The sequence below is a fragment of the Lissotriton vulgaris genome, chromosome 5 (genome assembly GCF_964263255.1).
Source record: "Lissotriton vulgaris chromosome 5, aLisVul1.2, whole genome shotgun sequence".
Taxonomy (NCBI): Eukaryota; Metazoa; Chordata; class Amphibia; order Caudata; family Salamandridae; genus Lissotriton; species Lissotriton vulgaris.
This window is the reverse complement of record NC_141693.1, coordinates 844,710,915-844,736,416: the sequence shown is the minus strand read 5'-3', so window position 1 is coordinate 844,736,416 and position 25,502 is coordinate 844,710,915. Positions and strand designations below refer to the sequence as shown.

Here is a 25,502-nt window from a genome sequence, read left to right as displayed (position 1 = left end):
TAAATACTGTACTCAATGTAATCGACATGTGGGTGGAGATAACATCCCTTTTTTAGTAATACTTTGTTCGAGGCATGTGAGTTGTAGATCACATGCTTTGTATACTCCTGCCATCTAGTGTTAGGTCTGGATGTTTGCAAGTTGTTTTTCTTCGAAGAAGTCTTTCCAGTTACGAGGTAGGTGACGCCTCCTTTCGATGATAGTGCGCATGGGCATCGACTCCATTGTTAGATTGTTTTTTTTTCCGCCATCTGGTTCGGATGTGAATTGCTGCTCTCCGGTTGGACACCGTTTCTCTGGTTCCCCTCGGTGCGCAATCTACTTACCCTCGACGATATTGTTTTCGATTTTACATTTCCCTTTCTCTGCGTATCCTAGTTAATACAAAAACTCCTTTCAATTGGGAAAATTGTGGAAGGCGGCCAGGCCTACCCGCACCGGTCCACCTTGAGTCAATGGAACGGACTCCATTAAAATGTTGCCCTCTGTGCCACGTAAAGTTCCTGCGCACTGACTGACACGAAGTGTGCAACTTATGCTTATCTCCGGAGCACAACGAACAGGAATGCAACGTGTGTAAATTTTTCTGTTTTAAGAAAACGCTCAGCGACCGTTGGACATGATGTTGCGACATGCAGAATCAGAACATCAGCTCCATTCCGCACCTCTTCGGAGAAGATTCCGAACAAGAAACCGGCTATGCCATAGGGGCGAGGAAGAACAAGAGGAGCCTATCTCCGTCTCCAATTTGGATGAAGACATTCTGCAAGGTCAGCGTATCGAGAGTACCGATCCTCCTTTCGCCAAAGTCCAACTCAGCCTAAGAAAAAGGCTCCACTCCCACCTCCGAGCCATTGTCTGCACAGAGAAAATGTTTCCAACGCCCCGTTTTTGGGCTCTGCACCGAAACATACGTCAAAATCTTCTGGCTCCGGGTCAAGTCACTCACACTCGGACGCTGTGCCAAATCCTTTGGGGTCAAAACTAAAACCCGTCTCGGGCCCAACTCCTTCTATGCAAAAACAGTCTTCGGATCCAAAATCCTTGGCACCCAAAACACCAGCACCGAAAACCTCAGCACAGAAACATAAAGATGCTCCAGTACCACCAAAGTAGCCCCATTTTGACGTCCCGCCTTCAAAACGGGACCAGAAACAAAAGGAGCTTTACATTAATCTAAAAACTGGACATGTTGCGGCCAAATTGCCACTTAAATACAAATCTGAATCAGAGGAAGCTTATCACATTCCCTTAATAAGGAAATGTTGGTACTAACCCTTCTACTCCTCCTCCTCCATCACCTCCTTTCCCAGAAACACAGCATTTTCTCATTACTCCTACTAATTTGACACCACCACATACGCCTGATGATCAGGACGATGGGGATGGGGGCAAGGATCCTTCACCTGCAGACCCTTGGAAAGATTATAATACAGACTCTCCACAGAAAATGATCCTGACCTTTATTCTACTTAACCTTCTCCACCAGATGACAACGTAGGTTACATAAAGCTATTAAGCAGAGCTGTTAAATATCATGGGGTTCAATTACATAAAGAATCCCTAGAGGAGGATTTCCTTTTTGAAACTGTTAGTAGTTCCCAAAAATCCACACGCACACTCCTCAAGCTCAAAGGTATGTTAAGACATGTGGATGACATATTTAAGGATCCTGTTCATGTACGTATTCTTACCCCCAGAATAAACAAAAAATATATACCTGCACCATCAGACCCAGTTTTCATCTAGGGCCATTTACCGTTAGACTATTTAGTGGTTTCTAATGCCCGTAAACGGACCAATTCTCAGACGTCAGGAGATGCTCCACCTCAGACAGAGTCTAAGCTGATAGACGCCTCTGGAAAGAGAGTAGCCTCCCAAGCTGCAAATGACTGGTGCATTGCTAATACCCAGGCCCTTTTAGTCGGGTATGGTAGAGCACATTGGGACGAAATGAAGCAATTGCTCTAATTCCTGCCTGGTGAGCATAAGTCCAAAGCTCAAGCCCTAGTGCAAGAGGGAAAGCTCATCTCTAATTCTTCCATTAGGTATGCGTTAGATGCAGCTGGCACTGTGGCTAGAGACTAAGAAGACCTGCATGGCTAACAACTGCAGGGTTTAATCCAGAAGTTCAACATAAAACTCCTGAAACAATATGAGCTTAAACTATTTTATATAGTTACCTCACAGCTTTTTCAAGGAGAGTTCTAAACAGTTTTGCTGCCTGCCCTCCGTACAATGGGGACATAGTAGTTCACATATTAAAAAAGAGTGTATCTGGACTTATAACAACGTAAGTTGGGAGTTTGCAAATTTAAACATATTTGAACATATAAAAATCTTTATATGATGGTTCAAAATAATCATTTGTTTTTTTTTATTTTACACAATAACAGTAAGTGCACCATTTGTATATATTTTTGCATGTTTTTCTAGGTGGTTAAAAATATCAACCTTTGTGCTGTGGAGACCTGAGTGAGTGGCTAAAACGAGTTGAAAACCATTGACCTATTCTATTCAGCACTAAAGTATGGAGTACATTGATTGACACATTATAAATGAGAAGCTGTTAAATTGATCATACTATAGCATACAAAAAGGTTAATGAATGAAATGCTGGAATTAATCTCAGCTACTGGTAATCACTCAGGCTGCATCCCAGTCCATCGTTCTTATTCACACTGTGGCATCTCAGTTTGCACCCAGCCATGTGCAAATCAGTCTTTGACCCTGATGCAATGGGAACAGTCGAGCCCAAACTGCCAGGCCTGGTCCTCTCTGAACTGAACACAAGCAACCCAAACACCAGTCCTCTGCTGTCTCACTCTGTTTTTAAACCACCAAAGAGGGCCCCAAGAATAAAGCAAATAGGGTAATACCTGAAGGCAATTTTAATTCTTTTCTGGTCCCGTTAACTCACATCTGTTGCGGGGAAACTGTAGTAATAAAAAAAGATAAGATTTCTCCTGGCAAGTCAATAGCTGGTTTACTGTCACGACAGGGAGAGTAGCTATCCCCACAAAGGTAAACAGATGGTCTCAAATCGCTGCTGGAAGGCATCCCCTTAAATAATCACATGAACAACCTGTCATACAGAAGGCCAAATAATAGGTTATTCAATAATTACATATTTGTTGCAAATACAGTACTTGAATCCAGTACTTGTATAGCGCACGAATCACCCCCGAAGGGGTATCTCGGCGCTGGGGGCCTTTGGGAAGATTAAGAGAACTATTGCCCAGAGTCGCATGGTGCTGGGCAGACCCCTGCCACTGGAGCCGGGAATCGAACCGTGGTCCAGCGTCAGTCACCCTGGCCGCGGCGCCACACCTCTCCCAAAGCATCACATCACCCGATTTATTTGTTTTAAGAGCTTTACATAGTGTGAACTTGACCTGAGGGTATGAAAGCGCTGTACATGTAATGCAGAGCAACATTTACAGACCATATATAGGGAAAATATTAACCAGTTTACTGCAGTGGCAATTCCGCCGCAGAGCGGGCGTTCCATTGCGCGCGCGGGGCCGTGTCAGCCAACGGACGTGCGCAGCACTACTGAGGTAGTGCTTGCGACGGCCATTGGCCGATGAACGCACTCAAGGGGTTAAAGACAATGGTCAAACATGATATGTAAACGATGGTTGAGTAGACTGGTTAACAGCAGTGTTTGCAGACAACAGTCAATGGAGTAGGAAAGTGTAAAGTTCGGAGATAGCATTGGTAGGTTAATTCAAAAGATCAAGAAATGCAGTTTTCAGGCTCTTCGCTGGTTGGTGGGGGAAGATCGTTGGGGAAGTTGGCTGTTTTAGGAGGGTGGATTCAAGTATTTGTAAAAAATAAGTAATTAAAGGTTTTCCTTAAGTGTAGGAATGAGTGATTCTCAAGTAGAGCCTGTGGCAGCGCATTCTAAATTCTAGGTGCTTTCCCAGAAAAGGAACGGGGGAGTGATTTTCCTTTTTTGAATTTGGGCGGAATCAGAAGTAGAGCGTTAGAGCTTCGCAGAATCCAGCATTGAAAGTTTGTTTGCGAGGTAGTTTGGGTTTTCAGTGTTAAGAGTTTTGTGGGTTATGCTGGCTGTTTTAAATATACTTCTTGCTTCGAGTGGTAGCTAGTTGAGTTTCTTGAGTGTGGGAGTGATGTGATCTTCGCAACTATCTCCTGAAAGAAGTCTGGCCGCCGCATTGAGTGCAGATTTCATAGGTATCATGGTTTTTGGGGGGATACCAGTGAGCATTGCATTACAATAGTCCAATTTATAGAAGACTAAGGATCATGCTACGTTCTTTAGGTCTTCAAGGTGGATGAAGGGTTTGATATTTACTTTTCCGTGTTTAAACGAGTAGAAGGCACTTAATATGGTCTTTCATGCTCCTGGTATTGTCGAGTGTAATCATTAGAGATTTGAGAGAGTTGGAGATGGTAAGTTTGCAGTTTCGTGCAGTTAAGTTGTCAAGCCAGTTGTTTGAGATGGGGCTTTCCATTAGGTAAGCTCATCTCTAATTTTTCCATTAGGTGTGTGTTAGATGCAGCTGGCACTGCGGCTAGAGACTAAGAAGTGCAAAAACCACAGTTGATGGACAGAATGCAGAACAATGTCATACATTCACCCCAGTACAGAGATCTGGGCCTAAATCCATCGTTTTTAAGCACTCCACACCACCCCAGTTCAGACATGGTCATATGCAAATTAGCCTTGACCCTGTGCCTCATGGGAACAGTCCAGCCCGAACTGGAGTCAAGCTATCCTGGCTGAAGTCAGCTGATAGCCAGAAACCGGTCCTAGGATGCTTGATTCCGGTCCAGGAAAGACATGGCTTGGCAGTTCGGGCTGGACTGTTCCCATGAGGCACAGGGTCAAGGCTGATTTGCATTTGGCCATGTCTGAACTGGGGTGGTGTGGAGTGCAAAAAAACGATGGATGTAGGCCCAGATCTCTGTACTGGGGTGAATGTATGACATTGTTCTGCATTTTGTCCATCAATTGTTGTTTTTGCAATAGAGACTAAGAAGACCTGCATGACTAAGAATTTCAGGGTTTAATCCAGAAGTTCAAGCTTCTATTCTTAACCCACCATTTGACAAACAGCACCTCTTTGGTACTTTAGGCGACACATCCTTAGAGAAAATGGAAATGAATACAGATGTTGTATAATGTATGGGAGCTCTGCAGTACCCTCCTAGTCGTGGTGCATTTGGCGCACCTTCTACTGAGAAGGTTGCAAGAAAATCTCTTCAGACACTGTTTCTACACCGTACAAATGCAAGAATCCACCCTCTGTTTCCAAGGGTTTTTTTTAGAAGAGGATACAGAGGCAACCATGGCAAAGGTGGAGGTAGTGGTTCCAACACATGCACCGACCCCTCAAAAGAACAAACAGTGACTAGCCTACACTCTCCCGATCAGGTCGGGGGACGTCTTTCACAATTCCTACCCGTCTTCCCAACTTTCCCCCACGTTCACAAAAAATGTCACCAGCGCATCTACATCTGAAGAAAGAGGTTCAGTCTACTAAAGGGAGCCATAGAGCCGGTACCACTACAATTCCAGGGGTATTCATTCATTTCGTCCCTTTACTTTCTCTTACCCAAACAGGATGATTACATACAATCAGAACATTTTCATATGGTGACGCTTCAATAAGTGCTCCCACCTCTACAGCAGGGCGACTTTGTCTACTCTAGACTTAAAGAACGTGTATTTACACATTCCAATACATCCAGCTCATCGCAAATTTCTCGGATTTGTGGTAGTGTAGCAGCATTACCAGTTTAAAGGACTCTCATTCGCAGTCACCACTGCCCCCTGAGAATTTTCAAAATGTCTAGCAGTAGTCGCTGCTCACCTACGAAGACAACCCATTCATGTCTTCCCCTACTTGGACGACTAGCTCATCGAAACCAGTACGTACCTAAAGTGTCTCCATCACACTTACATAGCACTGCAGTTACTGCGCCAACTGGGGATTACAGTCCATGTGTTGAAGTCGTATCTTCAACCTTCCTACACTCAAAACTATCTAGGAGCCACTTTAGATACTCGAAGAGCTTTGGCTTTCCCTAATGCAGCCAGACTTCTCAATATTCAGGCCCTTATTCTTCAGTTTCAGCCCACTCACTATCAGCTAGAGTGTATATGCAGATGCTGGGAATGATGGCCTCTTGCATCTTGATTGTTCCCCATGCCAGGCTTCACATGCATCCCCTTCAGGAATTCTTAGCAAGTCAGTGGAACAAGTCGCAGGGTATCTTAACCCATCTAGTGTTGGTAAACCGCGTACTCCTCTCTCTCTGCAGTAGTGGAACCTACAAAATGTGTCAAAAGGACGGCCCTTCATAGACCATGTTTCACAGACAATACTAACAGACGCGTTGCTCACTGGTTGGGGAGCTCATCTCCAGAATTACACAATTTAAGGATATAGAGTCAAAAGCAAAAATCTCCACATAAATCATCTAGAGCTGCTAGCAGTGTTTCTAGCACTCAAAGCATTTCAAATTTAACTGTGTAGACAAAGCTGTCCTGGTCCGCACCGACAACATGACAGCTATGTATTATATACAAAAACAAGGGAGGACACACTGCCTCCAACTGTCACACCTAGCTCAAGACATTTGGAAATGGGCCATACACCACAAAATCTATCTCCAAGCAGAACACCTCCCAGGAGTGAACAATCAGATTGCCGACCTTCTCAGCAGACAGAGGCAGCAAATCCACGAGTGGGAACTTCACCCTCAAGTTCTCCTCCCATACTTTCAAAGTTGGGGGTTTCCTCGAAAAGCTCTTTTAGCCACACATGAAAACGCGAAATGCCCAAACTTCGCCTCCAGGTATCCACACCCGCTCTCCAAAGGCAATGCACTATGGATGCACTGGTCAGGGATATTTGCCTATGTTTTTCCGCCTCTCCCACTCATTCCATCAGTGGTTCGTTAACTCAGGCAAGCATCCCTCACACTGATTTTAGTAGCTTCCACATGGGCCCGTCAACCTTGGTTCACGACCCTGTTGGAGATATCAGGAGTTCCACATCAAAAGCTGCATCTCACATCCAATCTCCTCACACAGAGCCATGGAGAAACCCAGGGCCGGACTGGGAACAGAAACCGGCCCTGGCAAACTGCTCAGCTGGCTCCCCAGGGGTGAGGGGGAGTGCACCTGAGCAGTTTGCGAGGTCCGCTATCAGCCGATTTTGTCACCGGGGACCAATATTGCCGACCCCCGGTAACAAATACGGCCCCCCATGGGCCCAAAACCGGCCCTGTGCCCGCTATGGCCAGTCCGGCCCTGGAGAAATCAGACACCCAGATCCCAAAGAACTCAACCTAGCCATCTGGCTCCTGAAGTCATAGAGTTTGGTTATCTGAGTCTTCCACCAGACTGTATGAACATTATTAGAGAGGCCAGAAGGCCTAGTACAAGAGCTTGTTAAGCAGCTAAATGAAAGCATGTTGTTATCTATTGTAATAATATCAATCCTTTTGATGCTTCCATACAAAATATCATTAGTTATTTGTTACGCTTGTAGCGGTTAGAATTAGCTTACACTTCTATCCGCCTACATCTCGCTGCCATAGCTGCGTATTTACGAAATAGGCAAGACTTATCTCTCTTTAGAGTACCAGTTATAAAAGCTTTTATGGAAGTACTAAAAGAGTTCTACCACCAAGACTTCCACCTGCCCCAGTGTGGAATCTTAACAAAGTCCTCACACGATTAATGGGCCCACCTTTTGAACCCATGCATAAATGTGAACTGCAATTTCTCTTGTGGAAAATCACTTTTCAAATTGCAATTACTTCACTGAGGAGAGTGGGTGAGTTACAGACACTAACCATAGAAAAAAACCTTTTTTCCAGCTTCACAAAGACAAAATGGTTCTTTGTACCAACCCTAAATTTCTACCTAAAGTAGTTTCTGCCTTTCACATCAATCAATTGGTTGAATTACCTGTGCTCTTTCCTTAACCAGATCCAGTGCCAGAACAAGCTCTACACACTTTAGATGGTAGAAGAGCAAGGCCATTTCGTAAGACTAAACAACTTTTTGTTGCTTTTGCTCCACCTCACAAAGGCAATCCTATATCCAAATCAGGTATTGCTAGATGAATTGTTAAATGTATTCAGACTTGTTATGCAAAAGCGAAGAGAACTTTAACAATACCCCCTAGAGTGCATTTCACTCAGAAAATAGCAGCTACTATGGCTTTCTTCAAAACATCCCTATAGTTGACAGTTGTAAGGCTGCAACATGGTCTACACCACACACATTCATCAAACATTATTGTGTAGATGTGTTAGCAAGACAACAAGCTAGTGTGGGCCAGGCAGTACTTGGAACACTTTCTCAGACAAATGCAATAGCTACAGGTTAGCTTTGGGAGAATACAGCTGTATAGTCTATGCAAAGCATGTGATCTACGGCTCACATGCCTCGAACGGATAATGTTACCCTGTAAGCATCTGTTCTTAGCATGTAGAGCTGTAGATTCACATGCGCCCAACCGCCTCGCGGGGTACCTGTACTGTTGCAGTTACTTTATATACATATACATATGCATGGACATCTCCGTTCTACACTTATTAACTCCATTCTCACCCTCTGTGGGAAAACAATCTTACAATGGAGTCGATGCCCATGTGCACTATCACCGAAAGGAGGAGTCAGTTACCTAATGACTGGAAAGACTCAGAAGAAAAACAATTTGCAAACATCCAAACCCAACACTTGATGGCAGGAGAATGCAAAGCATGTGAATCTACTGGTCTAAATGTCAAGAACAGATGCTTATTGGGTTAGTAACATTATCCTTGTAACTTTCTTTTCCTCACATCAATACACAAGCCAGACCTAAAAAAAAAATAGGAGCCACATGATAAGTCTGCTCCCCACCCCCACGGTAGCCACCAGTGTTATGTTATGTTATGTTATGTTATAGGGGTTGCTTATATAGCGCACGGCTACTCCAGGGAGTGTCCCGGCGCTTTCTGACCCCAAACTGAGAAAGAAAATGGAAAAAAACACAAACATAACAAGTTACTGCTTGTAAAGCCAGGTTTTCAGGGCCTTTCTGAAGGCAAGCAGATTAGAAGTACGGCGCAGATCCACAGGCAAGGAGTTCCATAGTTTTGGGGCAAGATGAGTAAAGGAACGACCACCTATCCTGACCCTTCTAATGGGAGGAACCATTGCCAGGCCAAGACATTCAGATCGGAGAGATCTGGTGGGTTTATAGAAAAGAAGCCGTTTCTGAATGTACGAGGCCCCAACCAAATGGAGTGCCTTGTGGGCTAAAGTGAGAGCCTTGAAAGTAATCCGCTTCTTAACTGGGAGCCAATGAAGGGAAGAAAGCAGCTCTGAAGCCCGAGCTTGTCGAGGTAGGCCAAAGATCGCCCTTGCTGCGGAGTTTTGAACAACCTGAAGTTGGTGCAGGAGGTAGTCCGGTAAACCCAGGTAGAGGACATTTGAGTAATCAATCCTGGAGCAGATCAAAGCCTGTACCGTTAGCTTCCTGTGGACTAAAGGGAGCAGAGGGAGAAATTTTCGCAGCATTTTTAACAGACCAAAACAGGTGTTGGAGAGACCTGTGATCTGTGTTTTCAGCGAAAGGGTGTTGTCGATTTTGATCCCCAAGTTTTTTGCAACCACAGAGGAGGAGGAAGGGGGTGACATACACACCGGCCACCATTCCTGCCACGGTGGATCCGCTTGACAGCCGAAGAAAAGCACCTCGGATTTGTCAGGGTTGCATTTGAGGCTGCTTCGCTGAAACCAGTCGAAGACAGCCCCCAGGCAACCACGGATGCTCTCCCCGTCAAACTCCGTGCCCTTCTTGCAGGTGAAGAGAAGCTGGGTGTCGTCAGCGTATGATATGATCTGGGCACCCATGGACTCCGCAAGTACCGCCAGTGGAGTCATGAAGATGTTAAAAAGGGTCGGGCTAAGCACCGACCCTTGTGGGACTCCAACATCCATAGGCGGCACCTTTGCGGAGTATGGCGGGGCCCAGACCACTTGTCGACGACCCGCTAGGTAAGATCTCAACCAGCTCAACACCGTTCCACGGAGACCAATCTCGTGAAGTCTTCTCAAGAGGGCCTCATGCGGGACGGTGTCGAAGGCCGCCGACAGATCCAACATCACCAGCATAGCTCTTCCCCCTGCGTCGAGAACTTCTTTAATGTAACTCTTGTTGCTGAATGAACCCATGGATGGAGTCAAAGGCTTTGATGCGGGTTGGTTGGGGTGTAGCTTTTGTCTTCTATAAATAATGACAAAGTAAACATTTGAGATATTTGTTATGTAACATTGAGGACTACATAAAGTCAGATATGTCTTACCATAGAATCTTAAGTACATCTTAAGACTGTGTACTTTTTTTAAATTTCAATGTGTATTAGCTGTTTTTACTTGGTTGGGTAAACATGAGTCTGGAAATGGCAAGCACACTTACAGCATCAGTCTAAGATTATACTGTGTGGGCTCTTCCCAAACTAGTTTCACCTATCAAGCCAGTGTAAAAAAAAATAATATTTGTAATGAATGTGAGTTGTATCCATTTTAAAAAGGTGATGTTCTGAAGTAATCCAGTCATAAATGCATTCAGTATCTCTTTGCATTATGTAATTTCCAGTTGCAGAACTGACTTTTATTGAATTTTTCAATTTCTGGATTAGTGTCTGCAACTGATAGCCAACCTTTGTTTTATGAAATTGAGAATATGAAGAGTGAACAAGCACATGTTGCTTAATTAAATAGGAAAAAGTCCAAAGTATACATCTCTCCTGCCTGATAGGCATACCCAGTACATAATTTGTAAACAAAAAAAGAAGTGCCATACCCTTGTCAAGAGGACCCTACAGCTTGCACCACCCATTGCCCTCATTAGCACAGCAAATGACAGTATCATCAAATCTAGCCATCACACTCATACAAGTGCGAAAATTGAGACTTTAAATATACATTTAAAAATAACGAATACATGCCGCCTAAGCTATTATTATAGCTTCGGGTGACCGGCATTAGTATTTTAATGTATATTTATTTATTAAACAAATGTTGTTGTGCTCCAAACAAAATCAAACAAACAGTCCCACCATGTGGCAGGCTGTTATAAGAGTTGTTGTTGACAATAAAGTGCCGTGCGAGCACCTGAAACCACCTGCTCAAATTTAGCACGGGGCGTACCCATATGTACGACTTGTTTAATGCAAGTATGTGCTCATGCATTTTCCTTAGAATCATGTTGGCAAGTAGGAGCGCCCTAGTTTTCTTGCTGGCAGTACAAGAAGGAACAGAAACTGGTATGTTTCAAATTGGAAGAAGTTTGTCCTAAAAAAAAAATAATTTGTCTGTAATTTCTAGCAGCATGCCAACCCCTGGTGAATGCACACACACAAGCTGGACTGACTTGGCATATCTGCTCTGAGATATCTTATAGTAGGTCTGTAAAACGTTTAGAGAAACTAATTATGAATATTGACTGCCCTTGCTAATGGACCCTGATGTTAAAAAATCTGAGGTTATACAGGTACAATATATAAAAGAAGTTATAGAAGGAGAATGGGCAAAAAGTGAAAAATACAGAAACGATTGTAGCCTTTTCAAAATCTTTTTTCACCTCTTCGGCAGTCAGAAGAATGAAGTGCAAGTATTGATGTCAGTAGAAGTTCTGTCAGCTGGTTGAGATATTTATGCAGTTACATTTATGACATGTACATCAAAGACATTTTCATAATTGGCTGTAAAATATCTAAAGACCCTCAAGTGTTCAGTACCTGATTCTGGTGGATACATGTAAGCATAAATTTAAAGTCCATGTGAGAAAAATTATCCTTGAAAATACTACTTATATATAAACTATAGGCACAAATTGTTAATAATTCAATAATCAAGAGTGAAATTAGTCACAAATGACAGTCATGACAGTCAATATGTAGCCTAATAGCTAGAGCGGTCGGCCTCAGAGCTGGGGAACTGGGTTCAAGTCTCAGCAGGGACGCTCAACATCCTGTGATTCTGGGAAAATCACTTAATCTCCCTGTGCCTAACAAAAAAAAATGAATAGGTCAGTCTGAAACGCAACTGGTGCTCGTGTAAAGTGGTCTAATACCTTCGGGTCTAGTTTGTGCTACATAAAACTCCGGAAATAATATGAGCCTTAAACAATTTTATATAGTTTACACAATAACAGTAAGTGCACCATTTGTATAGATTTTTGCATGTTTTTCTATGTTGAAATATCAACCTTTGTGCTGTGGAGACCTGAGTGAGTGGCTGAAAAGAGTTGAAAACCATTGACCTGTTCTATTCAGCACTAAAGTATGGAATACATTGATTGGCACATTATAAACGAGAAGCTGTTAAATTGATCATACTATAGCATACAAAAAAGTAATGAATGGAATGCTGGAATTAATCTCAGCTACTGGTAATCACTCAGGCTGCATCCCAGTCCATCGTTCTTTTTCACACTGTGGCATCTCAGTTTGCACCCAGCCATGTACAAATCAGTCTTTGACCCTGATGCAATGGGAACAGTCGAGCCCAAACTGCCAGGCCAGGTCCACTCTGAACTGAACACAAGCAACCCAAACACCAGTCCTCTGCTGTCTCGCTCTGTTTTTAAACCACCAAACAGGGCCCCAAGAATAAAGCAAATAGGGTAACACCTGAAGGCAATTTTAATTCTTTTTCTTGTCCCATTAACTCACATATGTTGCGGGGAAATTGTAATAATAAAAAAAGACAAGATTTCCCTGGCAAGACAAAAACTGGTTTACTGTCACGACAGGGAGAGTAGCTATCCCCACAAAGGTAAACAGCTGGTCTCAAATCACTGCTGGAAGGCATCCCCTTAAATAATCACATGAACAACCTGTCATACAGAAGGCCAGATAATAGGTTATTCAATAATTACATATTTGTTGCAAATCAGGAACTTGCATCCAGTACTTGTATATTGCACGAATAACCACCGAAGGGGTATCTCAGTCCTGGGTGTCGTTGGGAAGATTAAGCGAGTTATTGCCCAGAGTCGCATGGTGCTGGGCAGACCCCTGCCACTGGATCCGGGGATCGAACCGTGATCCCCACCGCCCAGCGTCAGTCGCCCTGGCCTCTCCCAAAGCATCACATCACCCGATTTATTTGTTTTAAGAGTTTTACATAGTGTGAACTTGACCTGAGGGTATGAAAGCGCTGTACATGTAATGCAGAGCAACATTTACAGACAATATATAGGGGAAAAATTAACCCGTTTACCACAGTGGCAGTTCCGCCGCAGTGCGGGCGTTCCATTGTGCGGGCAGGGCTGTGTCGGCCAACGGACCTGCGCACCACTACTGAGGTAGTGCTTGCGACTGCCATTGGCCGACGAACGCACTCAAGGGGTTAAAGACAATGGTGAAACATGATAATATGTAAACGATGGTTGAGTAGACTGGTTAACAGCAGTGTTTGCAGACAGTCAATGGAGTAGGAAAGTGTAAAGTTCGGAGATAGTATTGGTAGGTTAATTCAAAAGATCAGGAAATGGAGTTGTTCAGGCTCTTTGCTGGTTGGAGGGGGAAGATCGTTGGGGAAGTTGGCTGTTTTAGGAGGGTGGAGTCAAGTATTTGGAAAAAATAAGTAATTAAAGGTTTTTCTTAGGTGAAGGAATGAGTGATTCTCAAGAAGAGCCTATGGCAAGGCATTCTAAATTCTAGGCGCTTTCCCAGAAAAGGAACGGGGGAGTGATTTTCCTTTTTAAGGTTATGAGAGGTCAAGGAGTATTAGGAAGCACGCTTGACCATAGTCGATAGATCTGTGTAAATCATCAACGATATTCAAGATTGCAGTTTCCGTACTGCAGCCTTTCCTGAACTCTGATTGAAAGGTGTCGTGAAGGTCACATTTTTCGATGTGGCTGTTGAGTTGAGAGCACCCATTTCTCTATAGTTTTGGCCAGGAGGGGGAGGTTAGTTGTGGGTCTGTAGTGGTTAATGTCATTCTGGTCAGCGTCTGGCATTTTGATGAGGGGGTCACTTGACTAAGTTTAAATGAGGCTGGTATCAAGCCGCTGGCTGAAGAGGAGTTCATGATTTTGGTCCATGTTGGAAAGATTGCGTGTCTTTTAGTTTTTGACAAGGGATGAGGGAAGGGGGACATTTATGTGTGATGTTGGCTTCATGGATGCAAGAATTTTGGTGAATTTTTTTTCAGAGATACCTTCAAACTTGGTCCACGTTGCATTGTTTTGCATTGTTTTTCAGGTTGCATTGTTGCATTGTTTAGTGAATTTCTCACACCGCTTGATAGAATCGTTGGAGGAGTATAGTGGAAAAAGGAGATTTTCTGTTTAATGATGTTGAAAAGATCTTTAGGTCTGTTTCTAAAGTGGTTAAGTTGGGCTTGAAAGAACGAGGACTTCTCTTTGTAGATATGTTTTTTGTATTTCAGGCTTTCAGCTCGGAGGAGGGAGAGATAAGTTTCTTTCAGTCAGCCTGAGTTGACAACTTTCTTTATTCAGATCTTTGTTGATAGAGTGTGAGAAATTGGCCTGATATTCAGTGTTCACTATTCTAGTGATCACTATGTATCAGTCCAAACAACCCTTATGGTGATTGGTTGTAAGTCAACCTTATAGACCAGCTATCCTAGTAGCGTGGATACGAGCAGTCTTCGGGCTAAACTCTAGAGGGCGTGTTAAGCCAGCTGTTATACCATCACATATACCCCTTGAACACCAAGTAAAAGGACACCACACAAGTGTTATGAAAATAAACAGTGTATTTATTTAGATCACAACAGCCCTGTACTCTTTATGAGGACAGGGTACTAAGCACACAACAAAACTCTTACGCAAATACTTTAAGTTGCACAATTTACACAAATGCCCGAGGGGCACGAAAAACCATATACTATGACCATATACTATGAAAGTGGAATGCGAAATTACTAGCAGGTAAGTACTGGACTAATAGGCTTTGGAATCGCTAGGACTACGTTACTGAACCTTCAGATTACTAGTAGGAGGCCTAGGGGACTCAGGTGCAGAGTGTGCACTCTCACGCGGGATGCGGGACAAAGTCTATGGAGGCTAGTAAAAGCAAAGTTAGTGTTCTCGGGCGAACCCGACTAGATAGGCTGAAAAACTAAAAGGATCTGGACCCTTGGATAGTGAGGCTATGCTGGGGCACCGAAATGCCGAAGTTACCTAGCCCAGGGGCTGCAGCTGCATAGGTCTGAAAAGACGTCGGGAATCCTCGTTGCAGTCTATGGAGCCTGAAGAAAGAAGTTGCTGGCAGGCGACCAGTGTTGAAGTTCGAAGTGATCCAAGCCTGGATCGAAGATGGATGACACCTGAAAGCAGAGGGGACCAAGTTCTTAATCACTAGCCAGTGATTGTGTGGGCACCAGGATGGCACCAGGCGAAGTCACCTCGACCAGGTGAGTGGGCGACGCTGGGCTCTGCAGTCTCACGGACCAGGAGGCGTTGTCGGCGACCAGGATGGAGGTGTGAGCTGTCCCACAATGGTTGATGCTGTCGACGTCGCTGGACCCAGGATTGGGGCAACAAGTCTTGGCAAATTCAAGCCCACGCGGTGGACCTAAAATGGCGTCTGGAGTGGACCAGGAGGGTCCGGGGTGCTCCTCTTTTGGAAGGGAGCAAGGGCCAGTCTAGAGCAACCAGACCAGCAGTGTTGTCGTCGTCGGGAAGGCCACAAGCCAGCGGGCTAGTAGCCAGACAACGCAGTGAGCAGCCAAAAAGCAGAAGGGCCCCACGCAGATCTCGTGGATGCTGGGGGGCTGGACTTCGGTGCAGGAGCTGCTCAGGGTTGGGGCTTCTCGGACCCCAAAGCACTCACCAGAGGATCCCTCGGCGGTCGTGCTGGATAGAAGTCGTGCAGTTCTGATGATGGCCGGTCCCTCGAGGTCTCGTCGCACCTACGGTTCTCAGCTTAGCTGTAGAGGTAGGTAGAGGTCAGAGGTGCCAGGGAAGCCGGGTCTCGTTGAGCTGGTCAGTCGGATTCCGGAGGAAGGACGTGCAGCAAACCGCAGAGTTCTTAGATGGTGCCTGCGGGTGCAGGGTGACTACTCCTTAGCCACAAGGGAGAAATCTTGAGAAGAAGTCGAGAGTTCCTTTCGTAGAAAGTAGTTTCTTGATTCAAAGATGATCTAATTTGGAAGGGTCCCCGCTCCTGCCTTTATCCTAAAGAAAGGGGTGGGTACGCGACTAGGTCCTGCCCTAGGGGTGGGACCAGGAAGGGAGGTGGTTACACCCCTCTCCCATGCCGGACTTTCCCCAGGCCAGGGGCTTGTGTGCCCCTGGAACTGGTTCTAGCCGGCAGATGCGTAGTGAGCACCGGGGTGCCACTTGCAGTCACCTTCCTGTAAAGCCCTGCCTACCCAGGATACACAAAACCCTGTCTGGGATGGTGCTAGCACCGCCCCTGACAGGAAACCCTTTGTCCAAGCTCCCCTCGCTGGAAGGACTCCCAGCTGCAGGGGGTCAGACTCGGGTCTGTGGTGGCAGCATCCATTTTGTGATGCTGAGGCTTGAGTTAACTTTAACCGGGGTTCACAGTTACATACATGTCGTGTCCCTCTAGAAGGGTGGAATGCTAACCCCGTCGCCAGAATTGGCGAGGGGTTAGTATTCCAATTTGTATGACACCTTACTCGACATGTTTTGATAAAGCGATACCAAAGATAGCATTTTACCGTGAGGATTATAATGCACTTAAGAGTATATGGTATGCGTTATCATGGAACAGCTATTAGGACTTGGTTCCGCAAGCTGCAAACGGGCTCAGCTCATGCCAGAGCACCATCTCACACGATTCCAAGCACTCTGCCTTCAGGATTGTCAAGGCCTGCCATAGGAGTGACTGATAGGAATCTGTCTGTCCATTTTTAGGGTTAGATATAGGTATACTATATCTAAAGCAAAGGGTGATTACACCACCTTGCCCCAGCTGTCGTGCAGCCAGTTGTGACAAGTTTAGATGGCCATCCAGGGGTGGCATAATACATGCTTCAGCCCCTGGTAGGCCCTGGGTACACCTATGCTCTGAGATACAGGGTCTGATAAGGTGGCCCAGTACCAATTGGTAAATGCACCTAGGGTACACGTTGTAATTTAGTGAGAGAACAGCTAGGCTGTGGGTCTGATTAGCAGGCCCACAGCCAGAGAAAGTCGTAAACCAGTGAAACAAAAGCAAAAAATCTGGGTGATCATAGGATTGCAGACCCTACTCTCCTACATAGAGGATCTGGATGAGATGGTTCTGGATTTCTAGAGTTTTAGGGGGCGACAGTGTCAAGCAGTTATGTTTGAACTTGGTTTGGGTGTAGGAAGAATTTGGGAACTGATGAGGAATTCTAACTGGGATTGAGGGATTTTGTGCATATTTCTTGTCCAGTGCTTGGGGAGATTAGTTTGGGTGCAGAGCTTTGGTTGGTTGACATTGAGTTTGGTTGGTTGACGTTGAGATCGAAAAGATTTATGGGGTTTCAATCCAGTCGGTGGGTAGGATGGACTGAGGGGGGATTTGTTTGGAGATGATTGGGTTGAGGGTAGAGCCCCTGTTGTGGGTTTGCTTTTTGTAGTGTTGAGTGAGATTTTTTGATTCAAGGAGGTTGAATAGGGCTTGCACTGGTGTGTCTCTAGCATCATTGAGGTGCAGGTTGAGGTTTCCTACTATAATGTCTGTGAAGTCCATCAGATAATTTTGGGTTATTAGATCCTTGTTGAATTGTGATTTTCTACCTGGTGGGTGGTAGATAAGGTGGCAGTTGATCAGTCTGGAGCCTTTGGGGGAGAGATCAGCTCCTAGATATTCAGAGGTAGGGTATTGGGCTGTATGGAAGGGTTTAAGGCAGAGATTGTTTTTGTGAATGATACCTAATCCACCACCAATGTTGTCTTTGTGATCCCAACGAAGGATTGACAAGCCTGGAGGGATGAGGAGATCGATAATCGGCAAAGAGTGGTCGCTAAGCATGTTTCAGTCAGAAAGTAGATGTCAGTATTATGTAGAAGGGTGGTTTCTGATATTTTAGAGGCATGCTTGACTGCTGAACAACTGTTTAATAGCAATCAGTTTAATGTGGGTAGTTTTCTTGGTTCAGATTAATGGGGTAGGATGGTAATGAGTTGGGTTGGTGGTCTCGGCTATTTGTGGTGGGGGGATCCTATTCGTGCCAAGGATGACCTGAATTTTGTGGAAGCAAGACAGTTGGAAGCTATGTTGTATGTGCTGCTCAGAGACACAGCTTTGTGCTCCGACATTTCCATAGTGGTGTGTCTGGGTTTGCAGTGGTAGTGAGTGATGGGAGTAGTAGGTCAGGGGGTAGGAGTGGTACAGTGAAGTGCATGTTTGTGATCAGATCAGTGTGTGCCATCAGTATGTGGTTGGGAGGTGAGTTTGAGCATGTCTTTGTCTTTACTTAATGAGGATATTTCATCCAGTATGGTGTTTATTTTGAGTTCAAGATGATGATTATGTTGATCAGTTGGGAGGGGTTTGGTTGGGAGGGGTAGGCTAGGGTGGGGGTTATGGCTGGATCTATTCTTATGTGGGATGGGGATTGTGAGGATTCCTGTGAGGCACTTGGTCAACGAGTGTAGGGGAGTTTGTTATTGAGGCGGGAGGAGGCAATTCCCAAAGTGTGACCAGAGCTATGTGCGGTGTAGGGATGGGGCAGGGTGTATGAGGGGTGTAGGATTGGGGGGGGCTGGCAGTCCCCAATATGGAGTTGTATTACCTGGCAGCACAGCTGCAATGGGTCACATACTGGCTTAGCGACTCACACCTCGACGACACCGCCAACGCAGACTACCAGTGGACACACCCGCAGGTGTGTGCCCTGTTTCACCCACTGACCAAAGGTCCCCGCCCCCTGCCCCTGCACATGGCCGTAGCCCGCAAATGTTTCCTTCGCTGCCTAAAGCTGACAAGGAACGTCAAACCGTATGCCCCAGCCCTCCCCCTGCTGGGCACCCCCCGGAGGAATGGGATGGTGTCGCCACGCAGCATGGAACCCTGGGTAGCCGCCGGAGTGGAGACATTGGGAGACCTCTACACGGATGGGGGCCTACTTCCTTTTACGGAACTATCGGAGGGCACTGGCCTGCCGCCAGGACAATTCCTGCTCCACGCGTCAGTGGTGAGGGCCTACACGGAGTCCTGGGGGGACATCCAGGAGGAGCCACCGCTCCATCACTTGATCCAGTACCTACATGTTATGGGCAGAGGATCACACATTACACACTGGCTGGCGCAGGCGCTCCTCATACACACTCAGAGGTCCACGCAACCAATTAGGGACAAGTGGGCGGTCCACCGGGGGAGGGATTGGACAGACAAAGAATGGAAAATGGTCCTAGCCAGCCCTGTGAACATCCCACGTAACTCCCGATTCCGCACTATACAACTGTACATACTGCATCAGGCATACCTGTCGCCAGACAGAATAAATAAATACTTCACGACAGACACGGCAGCCTGCCCCAGGTGCGACCTGCTAGATGCCGACGTACTGCACATGCTTTGGAGCTGCCCGACTCTGTCCACATACTGGGGGGAGGTGACGTCGCTCCTGACGCACAGCACAGGCCCGGGGCTACCTAACACGTGGGAGGCATGCGTTCTTGGGCTGTACAAGAGGACTAAACAAAATAAAACACTGGCTCGGTTCTGGGACCTAGGCCTTATCACGGCCAAGCGCCTACTCACCAGGCACTGGAAAAGCAGAGACCCACCGACTCCCGCACACTGGTACACATCCTTTCTCAACTGGGCCAGAGCAGAGGGCACGGCACTGCGAGGTGAGGAGATTGCGGGGCTGAGGCAATTCCCGATCGCACACGTCTGGGATGATATCCTGGGATCCCTGCGGGGGGAGGGCGAGGCCAGAGGACTCACGCAGAGACAGCTGGGAAGGGTAGGAGCCCCGCGAGCGGCGACACCATAGACGGGGTTACGCGCCGCGATGGCCCCCCCCACCCCCTCCGAGTGCGCGGCACTGACCCCCCCCCGACACACATGCCACGACCAACAACCGGCCGCACACACGAGGGCCCTCCACCACATAATAGATCGAACACTGCTCTTAGCAACTTTGCCTTGACCCGGTCCCCTAGAGTACACTTTCCCCCCCTCCCCCCCCCCCATATCCGACCCCCCCCCACGCAACCCCAAGTTAAGGGTTTCACACTCCTGTCCATGCCAACCGCGTGAACACCCACCACCACACAGCGGCGGTCAAGTACCACTGCCTGGACACTCGGCAGGGAACACGGGAGCGGGTGACACCCACCGACGGTACAACAGGGGCGACGCATGTGTCTGCCACACGCGCCGTACACTGACTCGACAGAAGGGGGGTCACCACCGCTCACCGAACCCGTTCCGCACCAGCTCTACAGCTACACACACGAGCGAGCCATTGACCCCACATTTCATTGATGCGCCACCAGCGCATGCCTAACACGTCGATGGGACGTTGGTGCCGTGCACACCGATGGTACGTGGCGCGGCACTGGCATCACAGACACGCTGGGAAATACTGGTATGGTCATCCCTGTTTTATGTTGAAAAGTTACTGGTTGAATTATAGAAAAATGTTAAAATGAGACGTCAGTTTTAGAAATGGCCGTGTGAGTAATGCGAAGAGTATACATATTCCGCCAGTGAAGAGACACGCCGGACCACGAGCGAGAAGATGCATAACGCCCTCCCCTGTAACACTATGTCCCTACCATATACAGATTTCTTGCAGCCGGCCCGCAGGGTTGTAGGCTCAGCTATATGTACTGCACTTTTTTTTTCTCACAATAATAAACGTCTTCAAAAAAAAAAAAAAATAAAAAAAAAAAATGAGGGGTGTAGGATGAGTTAGTGCAAGGCGAATGGGGATGGTAGGATCCACTGACGGAGGGTAAAGGGATAAGTTATGTGGGTAGGTGAGGGCTATAGGTTGAGATGGTGCAATGAGATAGGGGGAGGTGGGATCCATTGAGAGAGGAGGGGGTATGGAGAAAAGTTCTGTGGGGGGAGGTAGAGAGAGGTTAACCGCAGTTCACATGGAGGCACAGAGAGCGGTAAAGAGGCAGTCAAAGACAGAGGGTTTGTTCTGAGGCTTGGATTAGAATATTCCTGTTTCTATATATGGATAGTTAACCGTTGAATTTTTGTGATGGGGATATATTGACTTTGGCTCCATATGGGATGTTGGTAGTGCTGGATACATGTAGGGGCTGGAGGACATTATCCCTCCATTTGGGTTATTAATGTTTTCTCTATGTTCTTTGAGGAGTTTGTGTTTGCATTTTGTTATGCATTCTTGAGCGATTTAGTGGAATTTGTTTATGTGGTAGGAATTGGGGCCGTGCCTTTCGAGGTAGGTGCTATATGAGGCCATAGTAATGTGTGAGAAAGTATGCAGCTTTAGGCTAGAGAGGGGAGAGATGTTAGGGTAGGAGCAGCAGTGTGAGATGGTGGTCCTTATGAGTGTTAGAAAGTTTAGTTGCAGAGTTACTAGGAAGAGGGAGAGTCCACCATCTACTATATTTGGACCTTAAAATTGTGATATCCGCCTTGTTCTAGTGGGTTGTGGTTATGACAGATTCATGACAGAGGAGTGACGACATGCAGAAAATGGTTGGAAAGGGGTTAGCTAATTAAGGTTGAAAGCTCAAAGGTCGGTGATTAATTCATGAGGGTTATTATGAATACTCAAGGCCTGTGGATATGGCAAAGTCCTCTTTTTGTTGCCCTGCATGAAGAGATTTGGTACCACATGTGCAAAAGTTTTAGCAGTTGCAAACGGAGAATCGGGCAACTTGCGACTGCTAAATAGCCTTCTGACATGTGCCAAGCCTATTTTGCGAGTCGGTAACTGATTACCAACTTGCAAAATAGGGTTTACGAGTCGGTATTGGGAAGGGGCCTGTTAAGGATTTCCCTTCCTAATAGCAAGTCGCAAGGGATGTACAAATGTTTTGTGACCGAAATGCTGTCGCAAAACATTTGCCTTTTTCCACCTACTTCAAGTAGGTGGTTAGCCAGTTGCAGATGGGAAGGAGTCACTTGGAGACCCCTTCCTCTTTGTAAACGGTTACAAAAAGCATGTTTTCAAGAGCAGGCAATGGTCCTACGGACCACTGCCTACTTTCAAAAATGAAACTGAAAAGTTTAATTTTCTTTTTGAAATGCATCCTGTTTTTCTTTAAGGAAATGGGTCGCAAATTGGGTTGCAAATTGCGACCTGCCTCATGATATTGATGAGGGAGGTCTATTTGCGACCCACTGGGAATCACAAACTGTGTTATACACACTGTTGTACATCGCATTTTGTGACTTCCTAATTGCGAGTCGTAAAAAGTAGTAATTGGGAACTTGTAACATCTGGTGGTCTAGACTTAGTTGAAGTTCATTATTTGTTATTGGGGACGTTTGTGGAGGAATTGGGGAAATGGCTGTCTAAGGGAGTATAGAGCAGGTGTGATGTGACATGCATTAAGAACCTAAGATGACCGTCTTCTCAGGACATATCAGATTATTCAGTAGGAGAGTAAGGCTGAATGGTGGAAGTTAAAAGCCTGCCAAAGTCTCAGCCAGTTGCTCCTAGGAAATAGAGACTGTAGGTAGGATGCAGGTCATGTACAGTACCATGACAGAGACACAAAGCAAAGAAACCCTAGTTCAGAGGCATGACAGAGACACAGTGCAGGGAGTCCCCAGTTCAGAGACAGAAGAGATCATCATGCACAAAGAATCCCCAGTCAGAGGCACAACAGAGACACAGTGCAGGGAGTCCCCTGTTTAGAGGCAGTAGTGATCTTACGCTGAGCGCTCCTTGCTTATGGTAGAGATTGGCGAGTGAGCGAGAGAGGCACGCATTAGGGCCGGGATTGGTGAATGAGCAAGGGGTGCGCACTTGGGGAATGAGGGGCCTCGGTTAGCACAGAAGACACAGGGGGAGCGGTGGGCTTACCTTAATAAACACCAGCGTGAACAGGATCATATTGCCCGGTAGTCTGGGCTCTGCGCAACACGTAGGGCATCTGGGGAGAAGGCAGGCAGTCCAGGAGAGTTGTAAAATGGTGGTGGTCTCTTTAGGGTAGAGGCAGTCAAGATGTCTGCAACCTCTGATGCAGTCAAAAAGTCTGCGCTGTGTTCAGCTTCGGCCCCAGAGAGCAAGCACGGTGCGGCACAGTGGCGCTGTACATTTCTTAACAGGCAGCAGGCTTTTTAAGACCTTATCTGGAGGCGGGTTATTTGCACACCTTAATAAATTCCAGCAGGATCATATGACCCCGTCATCAGGGCTCTGCACAACATGTAGAGCTTTGGGGAAAAAGGCCGATGGGCCTGAAGAGTTGTAAAATGGCGCCTTACTATTAAGATTTTAGTCCGAGGTGGTTGAATATTGGCCCTCAGTATCAACCTCTGAGAGCAAGCACCGTTCAGCATGGTTGCTCTGCAGGTTTCTTAACAGGCAGAGGGGTCATTAGGACCGATGTAGTCGAACCAATAGTACAAGCATGTGGAGACGATCTAGTGGTGTGGCGTTGCAGCGCCGGATGGAACCGGAACCATGCAGTCACAGGCGCCTTAGCCTGCAAATCAAGGACCGGAATGAACAGGCGAGAGCCACACTCTGCACCAGACCACGGGAGCAAGCGCGGCTGCACTGCAAATATCCTTGCAGTACGGGGGTAGGGGTGCAAATCTCCCAAGTCAGCCCAGTCTAAAGCATCGGTTCGCAGCAAACAGAAGACGTTTGGGCCCCAAGACACTCAGCACCTTCCTGCCTTTACGGGTCCGACACAGCCATCCTGGCGGATGTCACGGGGAACTCGCTGGAGTCATCGAAGAGCAGGTGTTAGTCCATACCTATGAGTGGTGAGGTTGGACATGGACCAGGGCTGGCAGCGGCGGGGCGCATCGTGGTTCTATCCTGGTGACCACTTGTTTGATCGGTCTCCGGTGGTAATAAGAGATCTCGGGTAGCTCATCCGTTTATCTCTCATTCTCGGTGAGAGCAGGGGCTCAATTGCAATATTTCAGAAGGGATTTATGCAGAAGGTGTGTTTGATTGTTCTGCTCCTAATACTTATTATTAGATCATCTTCTTCGATGCTGATGTAACAGTCATTGGACGGCTCATGAGGTGTACATGTATAGTTGTAATGTTAACTCCTGGAATTACCTAGACCGGGGCGTGCAAAGTCACTAGTGAGCAGAGGCCTCTCCAGTTCAGCGGTAACGGAGTGTACAGTAGTTATCCACACTGCCAATAAAAGTCCATGAGGCTGGAGGTGCCCCTCTGCATGGCTGCGTTATCTGATGTGACACTGTAGTTGATATTCTGTCCTGCATTAATGGTGCAGTTGCCTCTGAAACATAGAAACACAGGTTAATATCATGACTGTCTGAGAACATACTGTACTATACATCCAAGTGGGGAGCCGCTCGCAAGCCGTTTTGGAATCACAGACTTTGGGATTTCTCCTGCCTCTAATCCCCGGACTCTGAAGCACGCCGATTTGGGGCAAATTAACAGGACCTGCAGGGTTTGGACTGAGAGACCCAGCGCTCACCGCGCTTCACCAACTCAGCGCAGCTGGAGTCTCTGCCCGCCCTCAGTGCCCCTGCAGCTATTTACGGCTTGCGGCCCCCGCTTGTGGGTGCCGCTCGCAAGCTGTTTTGGAATCACAAACTTTGGGATTTCTCCTGCCTCTAATCCCCGAACTCTGAAGCACGCCGATTTGGGGCAAATTAACAGGACCTGCAGGGTTTGGACTGCGAGACCCAGCGCTCACCGCGCTTCACCAACTCAGCGCAGCTGGAGTTTCTTCCCGCCCCCAACGCCCTTTACTTAACCACGCACCTTACCGCAGGACAGAGCACGGGGCGAAGCCTGGGCAAAGGGCGGGCCCTCTGTGGCCCTAAGGAGGCTGGGCTGGGCCACCCCCCTTACTTCCTGCACAAGGACCTGGACACTAACTGTTAACCCCCACGTAAGCTCAACTTGGTACTTAGTCTACCATGCCCTATGATTCTTGTCATTACTATTTCTTAAAGTAGCAGGTTGTTTCCTTTGTTTTTGTGACCGATATCATCCTGACACGTTTACTTATACTTCCACCATTATGACCACAAAAGGCGTCCCCAAAAATGTTATCTCCCAAGCTGGGTCTCTTAAGGGGACTATTGATCATTATTTAACTCGGGCATCATCAGGAACGGGAAATTGTGAGGGCTGAACAGCTTTTATCCCTCAAATCATTGCCTAACAAAAGATCTTCTTTAGGGCAATCGGACAATTCACAAACGCCTACAAAACCAGGGGGTGCTAATGAGTTCAATAACTCTGTTAAAGATTCTGGGTTATGGTGGAGCTAGAAAAAAGCCCAAATATGGTAGGCAGCCCTGATTTAAATAAGGAGAATACAAGTCCTGTACCAGTTGTGCATATTCTATCAGAGGGAAGTATTTTGGGAATTTTG

General features: G+C 46.6%; 1 protein-coding gene across 2 annotated transcripts in view; it reads left to right on the top strand.

The window, feature by feature from the left end:
- The window catches only part of VPS26A (VPS26 retromer complex component A), a 352,216-nt gene that overhangs the window by 268,371 nt on the left and 58,343 nt on the right, over positions 1–25,502 (top strand). The window lies entirely within an intron of this gene.